Genomic DNA, 13,788 nt, shown 5'->3' with positions numbered 1-13,788 from the left:
GGGTTGCACTTCGGCATTGCTCAGAAAAGGCAACAGCTACGCGCGAAACAGTGCACATGCAGGCTTTCCGAACGCAAGCGGGCCGGTCATATCCTGCCAGTTCCGCGCTCGCCGCCGCGAGGGGTGCCCTAGTAGGCGCGGGAACTACGTTCGCAACCTGCCTATGGCTAGTTCCCTCCCTTCCCAGATCGCCCTCAGAAAAGTAGGCGAACCGAAGATGTATTTCAGTTTTTTGGACGGCAAAACCCAACTTCCCACGATTTCACGTCATTCATTCGGAAAAGTCATACTTTTGTTCCGAATTTTACACGGATGCATGAAGATCACATTCTGGTGTATCTTATGCTGTTGTTGGTCCCTCTTTTTCTAAATCTGATGTATTGAACCCCTTAACGAGTATCTTCACTGCAGAAACCTATGCCGTAGTGTCTGCAGTGAAACATATAAATTAAAAGTCGACAGAGCAATGGTATTTACAGACTCGTTAAGCCAAGTAAAAGCGCTGAACTCTTTACAAAGGCATACAAATTCTGTTTTCATTGAACTTTACTCGCTCTTATGCAATATTTATCTATCACATAGACATGTAGTAATATGCTGGGTGCCTGGCCATAGGGGCATCGAGGGTAATGTTCCACATTACTCACATCACTAACCACTTTTCCTACGGCTGCTGTCCCTGTCACAGATCTGAGGCCTCTGTTAAGAAGGAAACTGCGACAACACTGGTAGCGCATGTGGAACGCAGAAACAAATAATAAACTGCACGTTATAAAGCCACAGTTAGGTTTTGGCCATCTTCAGCAAAATCTCGGCGAACAGATGTCTTATTCTGTCGCCTCAGAATAGGGCACACATTTGGTACCCACAATTTTCTGCTTACGAAAATGAACCGCCAACCTGTGGTCAATGTGGTGAGAGGCTGACCGTCCTTCACGTCGTCTTGGAATGTCAGAAAGCCGAATCTGAATGAAACATTCTCCACTTGCATACCGTTATTACATCCCTCTACACCCGGCTATGTTTCTCAGTAAGGAACCGCTTTTTAACAGCAAGGCAGTCCTCAACTTCTCAAATGATGTCGTTCTGCACGTTATAAGCCCATTAAATTCGTAGAACATCCTCGCTCCAGAGGATGCGGCTGCGATAATTGTTTTGCATAGCACATGCCTCCAGGCCCTTGTGTTTCAAGGGCTCTAAGGAGGCAGCAGTGCTCTAGGATATCTTATAACCTGATATATTTTTACCTGTCGTATCATTCTTTTTAAAAAAAAAATGCGTCTTAATGTTCATAGTACACGTCAAGCCTCATCGCCATAATCTTGTTATACAAATTTTACGCATTTTAGAGCGACCATCTTTAAGGCCCCCTTACAGCCACGTGACACTATCTTCATAGAACTCAGAATTACACTGCGAACTCATTACCACGGACATGGCGCTCTTTGGCCATACTGACCCGTGCGCCATAAAACATCAAATATCATCATCACCGACAGTCTTTGGCTTACTTTTCACCACCTGTTTTGTTGGGACTCTTCCTGTAAATGCCACCGTCTGCTCATCAATGTCGTTATGTTCAAGCTCTTCAAGCTGAAGGCATCGCGACCTAATAATATGAAGGAGCAGCTTTACCTTCAAGATGCTGTCCAAGCTGCATGCATCCCTTGGCTCATTCTGGCCAGTTATGTGCAATGCGTTTCACAGTTAAAAATCTATTTACCGTCAGTGCATCTGCAATTGCAGTAATTCGGGTACCACTTTGGCAATACACACGGGCATGTCAAAATTTCTGGACTCCCGTGTAAATCAGAACTCCAAAAGGCACTTTCATCTCTTGCACGGAACATGAAAGTTCGTTTCCTGTGTTCTGAAAGGCATAAATATTTGTGTACTTTGTGAAGTCCGCAAACACTTCGTTTGAAATACTTCATGAAATACTTTAGCGGGTCCTCTGGCCTTGACCCGCCAAGTGGCTGGTAGGTGCAGCGCGTCTGCACTGGATTGAAAGGTTTGGAGAGCCACTTGACATGTTTCACTTTTTTCGCAGGTGTCTCATCACTGTCACTGAGGTCATCCTCGTCGTCTGCCGAATGCATTGTGGGGTCATGTTCCTCATTCAATGCAGTTTCCTGCAAACGTAAAGGCAAATTGACGCAACTGCTAACAAAAAATTTCGCCTCTTGCCACTTACCGCTTGAACTGCCTGTACATCAGTGACTTCGTCAGAAAGCTCGGCGTCTGACACATTTCCACTCATGATGGCGTCAAAAAGCTGGTCTACTGCCGAGTTCGGAGATTTGTGTCTTGTTCTGGCATGTTTCTGGATGCCTATAAAAGGAAAAAAAGGCTCAGGAAAGCAGAAAAGCGACATTCGCAGCAGTTACAGGAGGATGAAGCAATGGCCGCCTAAACAGTGCAATTGTGACACATTGTGCACAAACGGACGCACCATGGTAAACATGACTGCCGTTTCCTAACCAGTGGTACAATAAAAAATAATTCTGTAGTATACTAATCTATAGCACTTATCTATCAAGGCCACAGCTTTAGTTTTACCTTAATTTTTGTTTTAACTAAGCAGAGAAGATGAAGCCATAGAATGTCGACGTGTCCATCTTGTTCTTTGTTTTGGTAAAGCATATGGCGCGGCAGTCATGAGACGGCAGCACCGTCCGGTAGAGCGGCAAATTCGAATGCAGCTCGAATGGCCCAAGTGTTGATGATGTCAGCAGGAACTCGCAAAATCGCAAGTATAATTGTACATCCCGTGTCGCAAAGAGTTAGTCAGTGTCATTATTTTAGTCACCTATATCATCATCATCATGAGCCTGTTTTATGTCCACTGCAGGACAAAAGCCTCTCCCTACGATCTCCAATTACTTCTGTCCTGCGCCAACCGATTCCAACTAGCACCAGCGAATTTCCTAATTTCATTGCTCCACCTAGTCTTCTGTCATCCTCGATTGCGTTTCCCTTCTCTCTCTTGGTACTGTTAGATACGGGACCGTTTCCTGAACCTACTTCGAGTTCACCAGACCACATCGAATCGCACCACAGCTAATTAAGGAGCGCAGAAGCAGGGATACGACATTCCTGAGGCGCGCACGTGCAAACAAGTTGGCGGGCCCCACTTCGTGTGCCGCAGGTGGAGCTATTCACTGCTTGGCTCTTCCCGAAAGTGAAGCGAGAGCCTGGCGCTGTTCCAGGTAATGTGAGTCCCGAAGCAAGACGGCTGTAATGCACCGCGAAGGCCTGGCAGCGTCGCCCCCACCTGGCTATTGTGACGGCGCATTGCAAGTCAGCAAGGCAAGACCGCAGGGAGAAGTACGCCCTCGGACAACTGGGGACCCAGCGGCGACTCTCTTCGCCGGGTATGACACCATCGCACGGGCGCCTACCATTGGCCGAAAATGCCGACACTTGTGCGGGCTCGCCGATTGGCCGAAAATGGCGTCATCTGAGCGGGCTCGCCCATTGGCCGAACCTGACGTGTCTTCGAGACACCGAAGAGCTTAAAAGACGCAGACCAGGAGCAGCAGAGAGCATTCCTTGATTCATCTCTTTCGAGCTTCTTGCCACGGGCCGCAGCGTCCGAGTTGCTGCCGGCCCGTAATGACTTCTATGGCTGTTAATTTTTTGGTCGGCTCACTGTACCTAATGTAAATAAACTCCCAAGTTTTCATCCCGAAGTCCTCCTCAACTCCTGCAGTACCCACTCTGTAACCCTAATGGTCCAATGGTTATCTAACCTGCGCATTACATGACCTGCCCACCTCCGTTTTTTTCTCGATGTCAATTAGAGTATCGTCCATACCCAGTTGCTCTCTGATCCAAACCGTTCTCTGTCTCCTAACGTTATGCCTAGCAATCTTCGTTCCATCGCTCTTTGCCCGGTCCTTGTTTTCAAGCTTCTTTGTCAGTCTCCAAGTCTCTGCCCCATATGTCAGCCCTGGTAAAATGCACTGATTGTACACCTTCCTTTTCAAAGATAATGGTAAGCTTCCAGTCAGGAGCTGGCAATGTCTGCCGTATGTGATCCAACCCATTCTTATTCTTCTGTGAATTTCCTTCTCATGATCAGGGTTCCCTGTAATTAATTGACCTAAGTAAACGTACTCCTTCACAGGCTCTAGAGACCAACTAACAATCCTGAACTCTTGTTCCTTTGCCCGGCCATTTATCACTGTCTTCTGCATATTAATCTTCAATCCCAGTCTTACACTCTCTCTGTTAAGGTCATCAATCATTTGTTGTAACTCGTCTGCATTGGTGCTGAATAGAACAATGTCGTCGGGAAACCGAAGGTTGCCGAGACATTCGCCGTCGATCTTCACTCCTAAGCCTTCCCAGTTTAATAGCTTGAATACTGCTTCCAAGCACGTAGTGAATAGCATTGGAGAGGCTATGTCTCCCTGTCTGACCGCTTTCTTTATAGGTATCTTCTTGCTTTTTTTGTGTAGAATTAAGGTAGCTGCAGAACCTGTTTCGATATTTTCCAAGGTATTTGCGTAAGCGCTCTGTACTCCTTGATTACATAATGCCGCTATGACTGTTGGTAACCTCTACTGAATCGAGTGCCTTTTCGTAATCTATGAAAGCCATATAGAGAGGCTTATTATACTCTGCGGATTTCTTGATTACCTGAATAATGACATGGATGTGATTCATTGTAGAGGATCCCTTCCTGAAACCAGCCTGTTCCCTTGGTTGACTAAAGTCCAGTGTTGCCCTTATTCTGTTGGAGATTATTGTGGTAAATATTTTACATAATACTGGGTGCAAGCTAATGAGCGTATAATTTTTCAATTCCTTACCGTCTCCCTTCTTGTAGATTAGTATGATGTTTGCATTCTTCCAGTTTTCTGGGACAATTGTAGTCGATAGACCCTTCATATAAAGAGGTGCCAGTTTCCCAAGCATTATGTCTCCTCCACCTTTGATTAAATTGACTGTTATTCCCTCTTCTCCTGCCGCTCTTCCTTGTTTCATGTCTTGCAAGGCCCTTCTTACCTCATCGCTAGTTATAGGAGGAGTTTCTATATCCTGTTCATTGCTGTTTCTAATTGAGGTATCCTGACTCCTCTGGGTACTGTACAGGTCAGTGTAGAATCCTTTCGCTGCTTTTGCTATGTCTTCGAGATTGCTGATGATATTACCTTGCTTATCTTCAAGTGCATGCATCTTAGTTTGTCCTATGCCAAGTTTTCTTAATGATTTGAGGCAGCGTCCATTTTTTATGGCTTTTTCAGTCTTTCTGGCATTATAGTTTCGAATATCACTTATTTTCGCCTTGTTCAGTTTTGACAGTTCCACGAATTCTATTTTTTCTCTTGAGTTGAACACTTTCATTTTTTGTCGTTTCTTTGTTACTTGGGAGAGCTTGCGTACTGCTTGTCTTGGTGCCTTGCCTCCCACTTCAATTGCTGCCTCTGAAGCCAACCTAGTTACGGTTTCATATCTCTGTTCTAAGGCTGCATATTTGTTTGCAAGTTCTAGCCTGAATTTGTCTGATTTTACCCTTACGGCCTCTAGGTTGGCCTGTTTCTTCTGCACATTGCTCTTTCTCTCTTCAAATTGAGGTGAATCCTAGCCTTCACTAATCTATGATCACTGCGCTTTACCCTGCCTATCACTTCAACATCCTGCACTATACTGGGATCAGCCGAAAGTATGAAGTCAATTTTATTTCATGTTTCACCATTATGGCTTTTCCAGGTCTGCTTTCTGTTGCTACGCTTCCGTAAAAAGGTGTTCATTATTCGAAGCTTATTCCTTTCTGTGAATTCTACCAGCATCTCGTCTCTAGCGTTCTTAGAATTTATCTCGTAAATGCCAATTGCTTGTTCACCAGCCTGCTTTTTCGTCACTTTTGCATTGAAGTCGCCTATTACTGCAGTATATTGAGTTTGCACTTTTCTCATCGCTAATTCAACATCTTCATCAAACTGTTCTACTTCCTCTTCACAGTGACTCGATGTTGGAGCGTAGACTTGTACTACCTTTAATCTATACCTCTTATGTGTGATTACGACTACAGCTGCCATCTCTTTAATGCTGTAGAATAAGTCAATGTTGCCCTCTATGTCCTTATGGATTAGGAATCCTGCCCCTTATTGCTTCTTATTTAGGAGACCTCTATAGCATGTCCATTATTCAGCAATTTATAAGCCTTGCCAGTTCTGATCTCACTAAGGCCGATGATATCCCAAACAATGTCTGACAATTCCTGAAAGAGTCCTGCTAAGCTAGCCTTACTTGAGAGGGTTGGGGTGGTAAACGTTGCAAGGGTCAGTTTTCATTGGCGACTTCTCCGGACCCAGAGATTCTTAACACCCTCTACTGTGTTACAGGTCTGACCGCTGCCTTGGTCACGTGCTGCGCAGCTGCTGAGTACTGAGGGCCACTGGGCAATTGAGGGAGCCATGTGGGAAGGGGTGGCCGAATACTGCACCAGAGAGGCCAATTCCTGTTCTGGTGTGGGTGCCTTGTTGAAGCTTAGTGGGCCTTCCTAATTTGGTTGTACCTGGATTAGCATAGCCCCATTCGCTCTCGGCATCTTTTGCCTGTGACAGGCGTCACTCCAAGCCTGCAGATGTTGTGCACTGGAGAAGGTGAATTTCAAGCTCACCATCGTAAAAAAAAAGAAAGAAAGAAAAATACCCACCTGATAGCGGGATTCGAACTTCCGACTATGGTTACCGAGCCTTCCACATAGCTCAGTCAGCTAATCCCACAGGCAACGAGGCTACCTTATCGCTGAAAAGCCCCGAGGGTCCTACGTGCCTCAAAATTTCCTTCATTTGTCCATGATAAATGCCTTTAGCTGATCGCGATGGGTAACTGAATGTTACCCATCGAATGTTACCCAACTGAATGTAGAACGATACCTGAATGGCTCTTGCCTCATAGTTCCGGAATCGCACGTGTGCAGTCGGCCAACAACCCGGCTAGGTGTAAGGCGTCTCGGCCGCGTTTGACAGTGCTTAGTACGTGGAGGGGTAAGATAATGGTGATAAACTGGTCGCTTCTCTCAACGGAAAGGCGACCAGACACCAGGCAGCTCCATCTTGCGCTCCTTTGAAGGCCGAGCCGGGGAGATTGAATAAGCTGTTCAGTCGTATGCCAACACATATACATACGCCTGTATACACAAAAACTTTCGCTCACTCGCAAATCGAAAGACAGCGAACTCGAATTTTTCTATGGCACGCAGCTCATAACGCGCTACTCTCATTTAAAAATGATATTAACAGCAATGAAGTCCACTATGTGCTCGCTTTGACCACAAAAGGGGCGCATGCATCTCAGTTGGCATGCCTTTGCGGCGCGTTTCAGGAGTTTCTGCTGCCTATTTCGCAAATCTGACGTGCCTAAAACTTTTCCTGATTTCCCAGATAGATGGCTTCAGCTGATCACGATGGGTAACTCAATATAGAATGATATTTTATGCCATTTACAGTGACAGGTTTTAGGCCCTGTTACAGCCGTGTCACATCTACCATGAGGAATTCATTGTTCACGCCATTCACAGTGCATTGTTAACATTACTACTTGTCATGGTGCTCTTTGGCCATACCTGGCACTTTCGCCATAAAACACCACACATCATCAGCCCAGAGGACGACTGTTTCAATAACTACTGAGAGCCAGACCTTGTTGCCCGCAAAAAAAAGAGCTGTTTATCAGTAGACTGCAACTTTGTGATGTTCTCTCTTATTTGATGTTTTCTGCTCTGGTCCAGCTGATCGACCACCCTGGGCATGCTTCCTGAGCCCCACAATACTACGCTATTGTTATGCCGGGAATATTCCCCCATAATGTGCCTGTACGCAGCTCAGAACTCATCGTGCGCTTGGCAGCACTCTCCTTTTTGTAAACAAGCTGGGCCACATAAGATATCAGTGCTCCTTGACCTGACTGTGACATACTCATAGAGATGTGGCCTATGGTCCTGCAGTTGGCCGCATGCAAGGGCAGAAGCGCTCGAGCAGTTTATGCTCGGCGGCCAATGTTGCGATCATGCCCAAATTTGGTGCAATTCCTTTGTGAAAGCATTTCTTGTGGTACTGCTGGCAATGTAAATTAGCCTCCTGACTCCAATATCTTCCACTTCCTGTATCGATCGGTGTCATTGACGCCGAAGGACAAGCGCTCTCTTGAGCGTGGAAAGAGGGACAAGGTCACAATAACCACCATGAATCAGAAAGCGATAACCTAAAGATTCCCCGCAGGGGTGTCTGCGCAAGCAGGCGTTTGGTGTGTTGCGACACCACGTACCCGAGCACACGAGGGTTGGACCCTCCCGCGTGTAGCCGTGCGCGGCTTAGCCGTGTCCGGGGAAAGGGGGATCCTGGGGATTGAGCTGACGCTCGGTGTTTGGACCTTTAAGGCCCCCCGGTGGAGGCAACACACCCCTTTGGCCTCTGCTTCACATAGACGGCACCCCCGGACTGACCCACCCGGGGGAAATCGGTATAGTTGCCTTTTCCTGTCTCTCTCTCCCTACAACCTTCGTCTTTTCCTTACTTTCCACCTTTCCCGTCTCCTTCTCATTTCTTTATTACTTCCGACCTTCCTGTCAGCAAGGGTTAACCTTGTGTGAGTAGCCAACCTTGGTTATATCATATTTGGTTATAGCGGTAGCGTACAGCTGGCGCTTGTAGGCCCTGTTTTACAGGCCTTGCAGCGTCCCCTTGTTGGGCTCCATGGTGGGTGGCTGGCGCTACTGCCGCAAAATACACTCCCACTTATGGCTAGTTCTTTCCCTCCACTATCTGATCGCTCCCTGAAAAGGGGGCGCACCGAAGAAATCATTGAATTTTTTGGACGCCAAAAAGAAACTTTCCCGCGATTCCAAGTAATCCATTCTGAAAAACAAGGAAAACAAGCACGAACAATTTCACCTTTTGTTTTTTCAAAAACTCTAACGCAGGCATTTGGACCTGGATATAAAGCATCAAATATCGCTAGCGGTGATCTCCTTTTGGAGCTCCGCGACAAAAAACAACACGAGAAACCACATGCATTGCATCCTAGACTCCTTGTCGCCATCTTAATTTCTTCAACATTACCCGACGCGTTGCTGCTACGCTTCTCAAGTCATTCTTTCAACTAATGTCTTTTGGGGTCTTTTTTGTTACTCGCACACTGACCTCCTGACCAGTTCTTCTATAACGGCAGAAACATGCCGCCAATGACACTCCTGAATGCTCCCTAACCGCTCACTTCCTTAACACGCTCCCATGTCCTTCTTTTTCTTGTCTTTCTTTTTTTGCCTCTTGTCATCTCTTTTTTTCTCCTTTTCTTTCGTTTCTTTTCTCTCCGCCTTCCTATTCTCACGGTCTTGTGCCCTCGTCTTAGGAACCATGCTTACAGATGACAGCGATCATTCTCTTTAAAGTCTCTCCCTTTACAACCAGCTGCCACTGACAACAACTGTACGTGACGTCACCCTACTAGTCCTTTAAAACTAACATGCCAAGGCTGACCAGGCCACTTTTGACGAAGATCGCTCGTATCGAAACGTTGGCCAGCCTTTCTGAGGCACCTCACCCATGTTTATAATCTTCATATCACAGTGTGCTATTCCATCTGTCAGCCGCTTTCTTGATTTTAGATGTTCTGATTATTGAAGTTTCTAAGACATGGCCTATCAGCACTTTCGGCATACTTTCAGTGATCTCATTTTATTTAAGCATAAGAATGAGGAAAGAACTGCTACACAAAGAAAGCACCTCGTACATTAGTCGCATGTACGCTCTGATCTGCATAGCTGATCTTGTTCTACGCAAAGCATCCTAAAATTTTCATGCCTCTCGTCGGTGCCAAGAAAACCAAGGTGCTGGGCATCATGTGGAATTCCAGCGCTTTCCGCCAGCCTGGATTAGAAAGGACTGTACAGTGTGGCTGTAACTGGCATTCTGCTGCCAAGATTCAATTGTTTTATGGATCAAAGTACCAGGCACTCTTGTAGTCGCATCAACACTCTGCCGAAGATTTCATTTCCTACAGAAATATGTTTTTTTTTTAAACAGACGAGCATGAAAGATTGCTCTGTATTACGTTAAGATGCTTCTTTACGCTTTTTTTACATTGAAGATGTAGGTTAGCTTAGCAAAGTAGCAATATGGAGATTGAAAAGTAGAAAAAAAAATGGCAATCCCATGCACTGTGAGAATCGATGTATACGAAGCACACATTGTTTTCTTTGATTGACAATAATTAACGGTGATGTTAGTAGCAAGTTTGTTTTTTCAGCATTTAGTCCAATACGAAAGTGGCGAGTTGATGTTAAGCGTTACCTTGCATGCACCACTTCTGTTTGACTGCATAGTCCACAGAACACACAGGGAGATGTGTTTGCTTGAGGTGTTGTTGCGAGTCATTGTTCATAATCTCTGAGAGGGAATTGAGCTTTGTCATTGCCTCACATGGCGCACCGTATCATGGCAGAAATATTAAACTTTAATTGCATTATGAGGCTGTGCATACTTCATTTAGGTATTGTAATTGTATGTATACAATGTATACATAAGTTCGCGGTCTGCACTACATTTCACTGCGTAGCGAAGACGCTCCTGTTCTGTGTGACACTTCTTTCAAGTCTGGGTGTTCTCGACGTCGAGTGCACGCCTTGCTGGCGCGTCTTAATGGGCTCCTTCTACATACATGGCCAACACACTGTTGAGATTCCAGCTCAAAGCGCTCTCTTCAGACTAAGGACGATTCTAATGTTGACACTATCACAGCCCAGCATCTGCATTTTTCTCGCATAGAAATTAAAACCAGCACAGGACGTGTAATACACACTAACGGTGAAATGCTGGGGCAACAGTGCCGGTCAGGATGTGCAGAGTTGAGCGCCATCTGGTAATATTGCAAGAAATCCAACGGCACGCATGACAAGACCATAGCAGCTGCAGCGCCCATAATGTTGGGAGAAGAGGCAAGAAAAGCTTCACTTTAAAACATTGGTTGGCATCATTTGCAGCTAAATAAAGCTTGCAAGCCAGCCATTATACAGCTTTTACATGAAATCTTTTATGCCTATATGGCAAATGCTAAAGTTACGACTTCCTCACCAACTGCACGAGCAACAAGTAAAGCTAACAAATGATAGAATGGACAAACCAGACAGCTTGCACCTTGCAGCTCTCCTGCATGCGTTAGAGACAGTGTAGCCAAATTGTGGCTCTTCGAATTTGACAGGAATTTGGGTGGTCGAAGAGCAGACAAATTATGCAAAATCAGAAGCCAAATATCCACCCCATAAGGCTTTGAGTACAGCTCCCATGTGTCTAAATTTTTCAGTTAAGCCAACCTCCAGATGAGAAGAGGCGTGGCTTTGGCAAAAAGCATACAACAATTCCATGTAAATCTGCAAAACAATGTGATGCATGTGTATGCATTTTCACTGCAAATAAACCTGTGCTGGCTTGCGCCCTGGGTAGCATTTTGTGTGTGACATTTGCTGCATTTTGTTATCTGAAACATTTTTTGAAGTGATTAGAGCAGATTTCCTTCATTCACTTATTGCTAGAAATCATTGGAAAAACAATTTACTTGTATGTTTATTGCAATCTCCTTTTAGACTGCCTGGAGAAATACATTAGTGACCATCCAATGATGCCACCTGCACCACATCCGGAGAACCACCTTGCTTCCCTGCGGAAGCACCTTTGGAGCTTTCTTTTACTCAAGCAGGACGCCAGGGCAAGCGAGTGGACAAGTAAATACAGTACAAGTCCAGTGATGCTTTTTCAATAAAGTGTGATGATATGCTACATAGTATGGTGCTTTACAGATTGATTCGTTATGGCATGAAAAGAGCCGCATCTTGGCAACATGTATATACAGACTGTACACTTCACAAGACTCAACATCACATAAAGATAGCCCGTCATGAGCTTCCGAATAGCAATGGCTGCTCCTTCAATTCATCACACAACTTGCCATTGAGGTGCCCCGCCCACGATGTAACCAACCCAGTGCCCACCGTGCCACAAATCACCCAGCGTGCCGCCCAGCACCCACTGTGCCCAGCATCCGCCGTGCCCAGCAACCACCATGCCCAACAACCACCATGACGCCCAGCAACCGCAATGCCGCCCAGCACCCACCGTGCCACCCGTCCCCCACCATGTCGCCCAGCACCCACCATGCCACCCGTCACCCAGCATGCCACCCACTACCATAATCCACCATGATGATGGATGATGGATTCCACTATGCCCAGCATCGGGCAAATTTTCAATAGGGTTACCATATGTCCCAAACCCTCTGAGATGTTTTAAATGCCAGCGATTTGGCCACAGCTCAACGAACTGCCGCGGCCGCCAAACCTGTTCAAATGCAGTGCTCATGAGCACTCCGCTGAATCGTGTGAAAACACTCTCCACTGTGTGAACTGTAATGGGGAGCACGCCGCGTACTCGTGGTCGTGCCCATCTTCGAAGAAAGAGATTGTAACGATCAAAGTAAAAGAACACATAAGTTTCAAAGAAGCACGCAGGCGGGTATCCCTCCTCCCAAAGCACACCTTTGCCGATGTGGCGCGTCAGGGGGCAGCGCCACAACGGTCTCCGGCGGCTGTCCGACCCACACCCAGTGAGGCGGCAGTGACGCCATCCGCCCCCCCGGCGGCTGCAGCGGACGCTGCTACGCCAACACAGCAGACGGGGCCATCGACCCCGAAGGTGGGCGCAGCCGAGGCTGCCCCAACCTCCCAGAACCCTTCAAGCGCTGGCAACAGCCGGCGCAGCCAAATCCCCCAGGGAGCCCCATCGACCTCCGGGCTGGTGGGCGCAGGGGTCTCGCCTTCCGAGGTGAGACTCTCTCGAAAAACTTCTCGCTCTCAAGAGCGCGTGTCCGGCGCCTCACAAGAGGCAATGGACACAACACCTATCCCCACGGCGCTCCAAGCGCCTAAGGAGCGGCGAGGCTCCCTCGAACGCTCCAAAAAAAGACAGAACCCCGGTCACAGGGCCTCGCAAGAGCTCTGTAATCTAAGACATCACTTCCGTTTCCGTAAACACAGCACCAATTCACTTTAAATATGGATACACAAATCATACAATGGAATGTCAGACGTCTTCTGAGAAACCTTGATGATGTACAAGAACTCATCCACCAACACAATCCAAAAGTGCTGTTTACAGGAAAGTAATAAAATCAAAACACAAACTTTCTCCGACAGTATATAACTTTTCGCAAAGATCGCGATGACGGTGTCGCACCATCGTGCGGTGTTGCCATTGTCATCCATAAAAGCGTTGCGTGTCAACCTTTACAGCTACAAACGCCTCTTGAAGCAGTGGCGGTTCGAGCTGTTTTTCTAAACAAACTTATCACTATTAGCTCTCTTTACATCCCCCCACATTACAAATTAACGAAGCATGAATTCCAATCCTTTATTGATAAATTGCCAGAACCTTACATTGTTCTTGGCGATTTCAATGCGCACAGCTCCCTGTGGGGCGACTCTCGTATAGATGCGCGAGGTCGTCTTCTTGAACAGTTCATTTCCTCTTCTGGTGCGTGCCTTCTGAATAAGAAGAAACCCACATATTACTGTCTTGCAAACAATACCTTTTCTTCAATTGATCTGAGCATAGTTTCTCCGTCCATACTGCCTGAACTAGAATGGGAAGTTACGAACGATCCTTACGGAAGCGACCATTTCCCCGTACTATTAAGAACACTTAAAGAAGACGAATATCCACCACAGGCTCCTAGGTGGAAAACTGAGACAGCAGACTGGGAGAAATTCCGAAACTTAAGTAGTAC

General features: G+C 46.4%; 1 long non-coding RNA gene across 1 annotated transcript in view; it reads left to right on the top strand.

The window, feature by feature from the left end:
• The window catches only part of LOC139052583 (uncharacterized), a 118,794-nt gene extending 107,008 nt beyond the window's left edge, over positions 1–11,786 (top strand). The window contains exon 3 of the long non-coding RNA XR_011509965.1: positions 11,594–11,786. This is a non-coding gene — a long non-coding RNA (uncharacterized lncRNA). The remainder of the gene's footprint in view (positions 1–11,593) is intronic.
• The last annotated feature ends 2,002 nt before the right edge of the window (positions 11,787–13,788 follow it).

This window comes from Dermacentor albipictus, unplaced genomic scaffold, assembly GCF_038994185.2.
Source record: "Dermacentor albipictus isolate Rhodes 1998 colony unplaced genomic scaffold, USDA_Dalb.pri_finalv2 scaffold_27, whole genome shotgun sequence".
Taxonomy (NCBI): domain Eukaryota; kingdom Metazoa; phylum Arthropoda; class Arachnida; order Ixodida; family Ixodidae; genus Dermacentor; species Dermacentor albipictus.
This window is presented reverse-complemented; position numbering and strand designations above follow the sequence as displayed.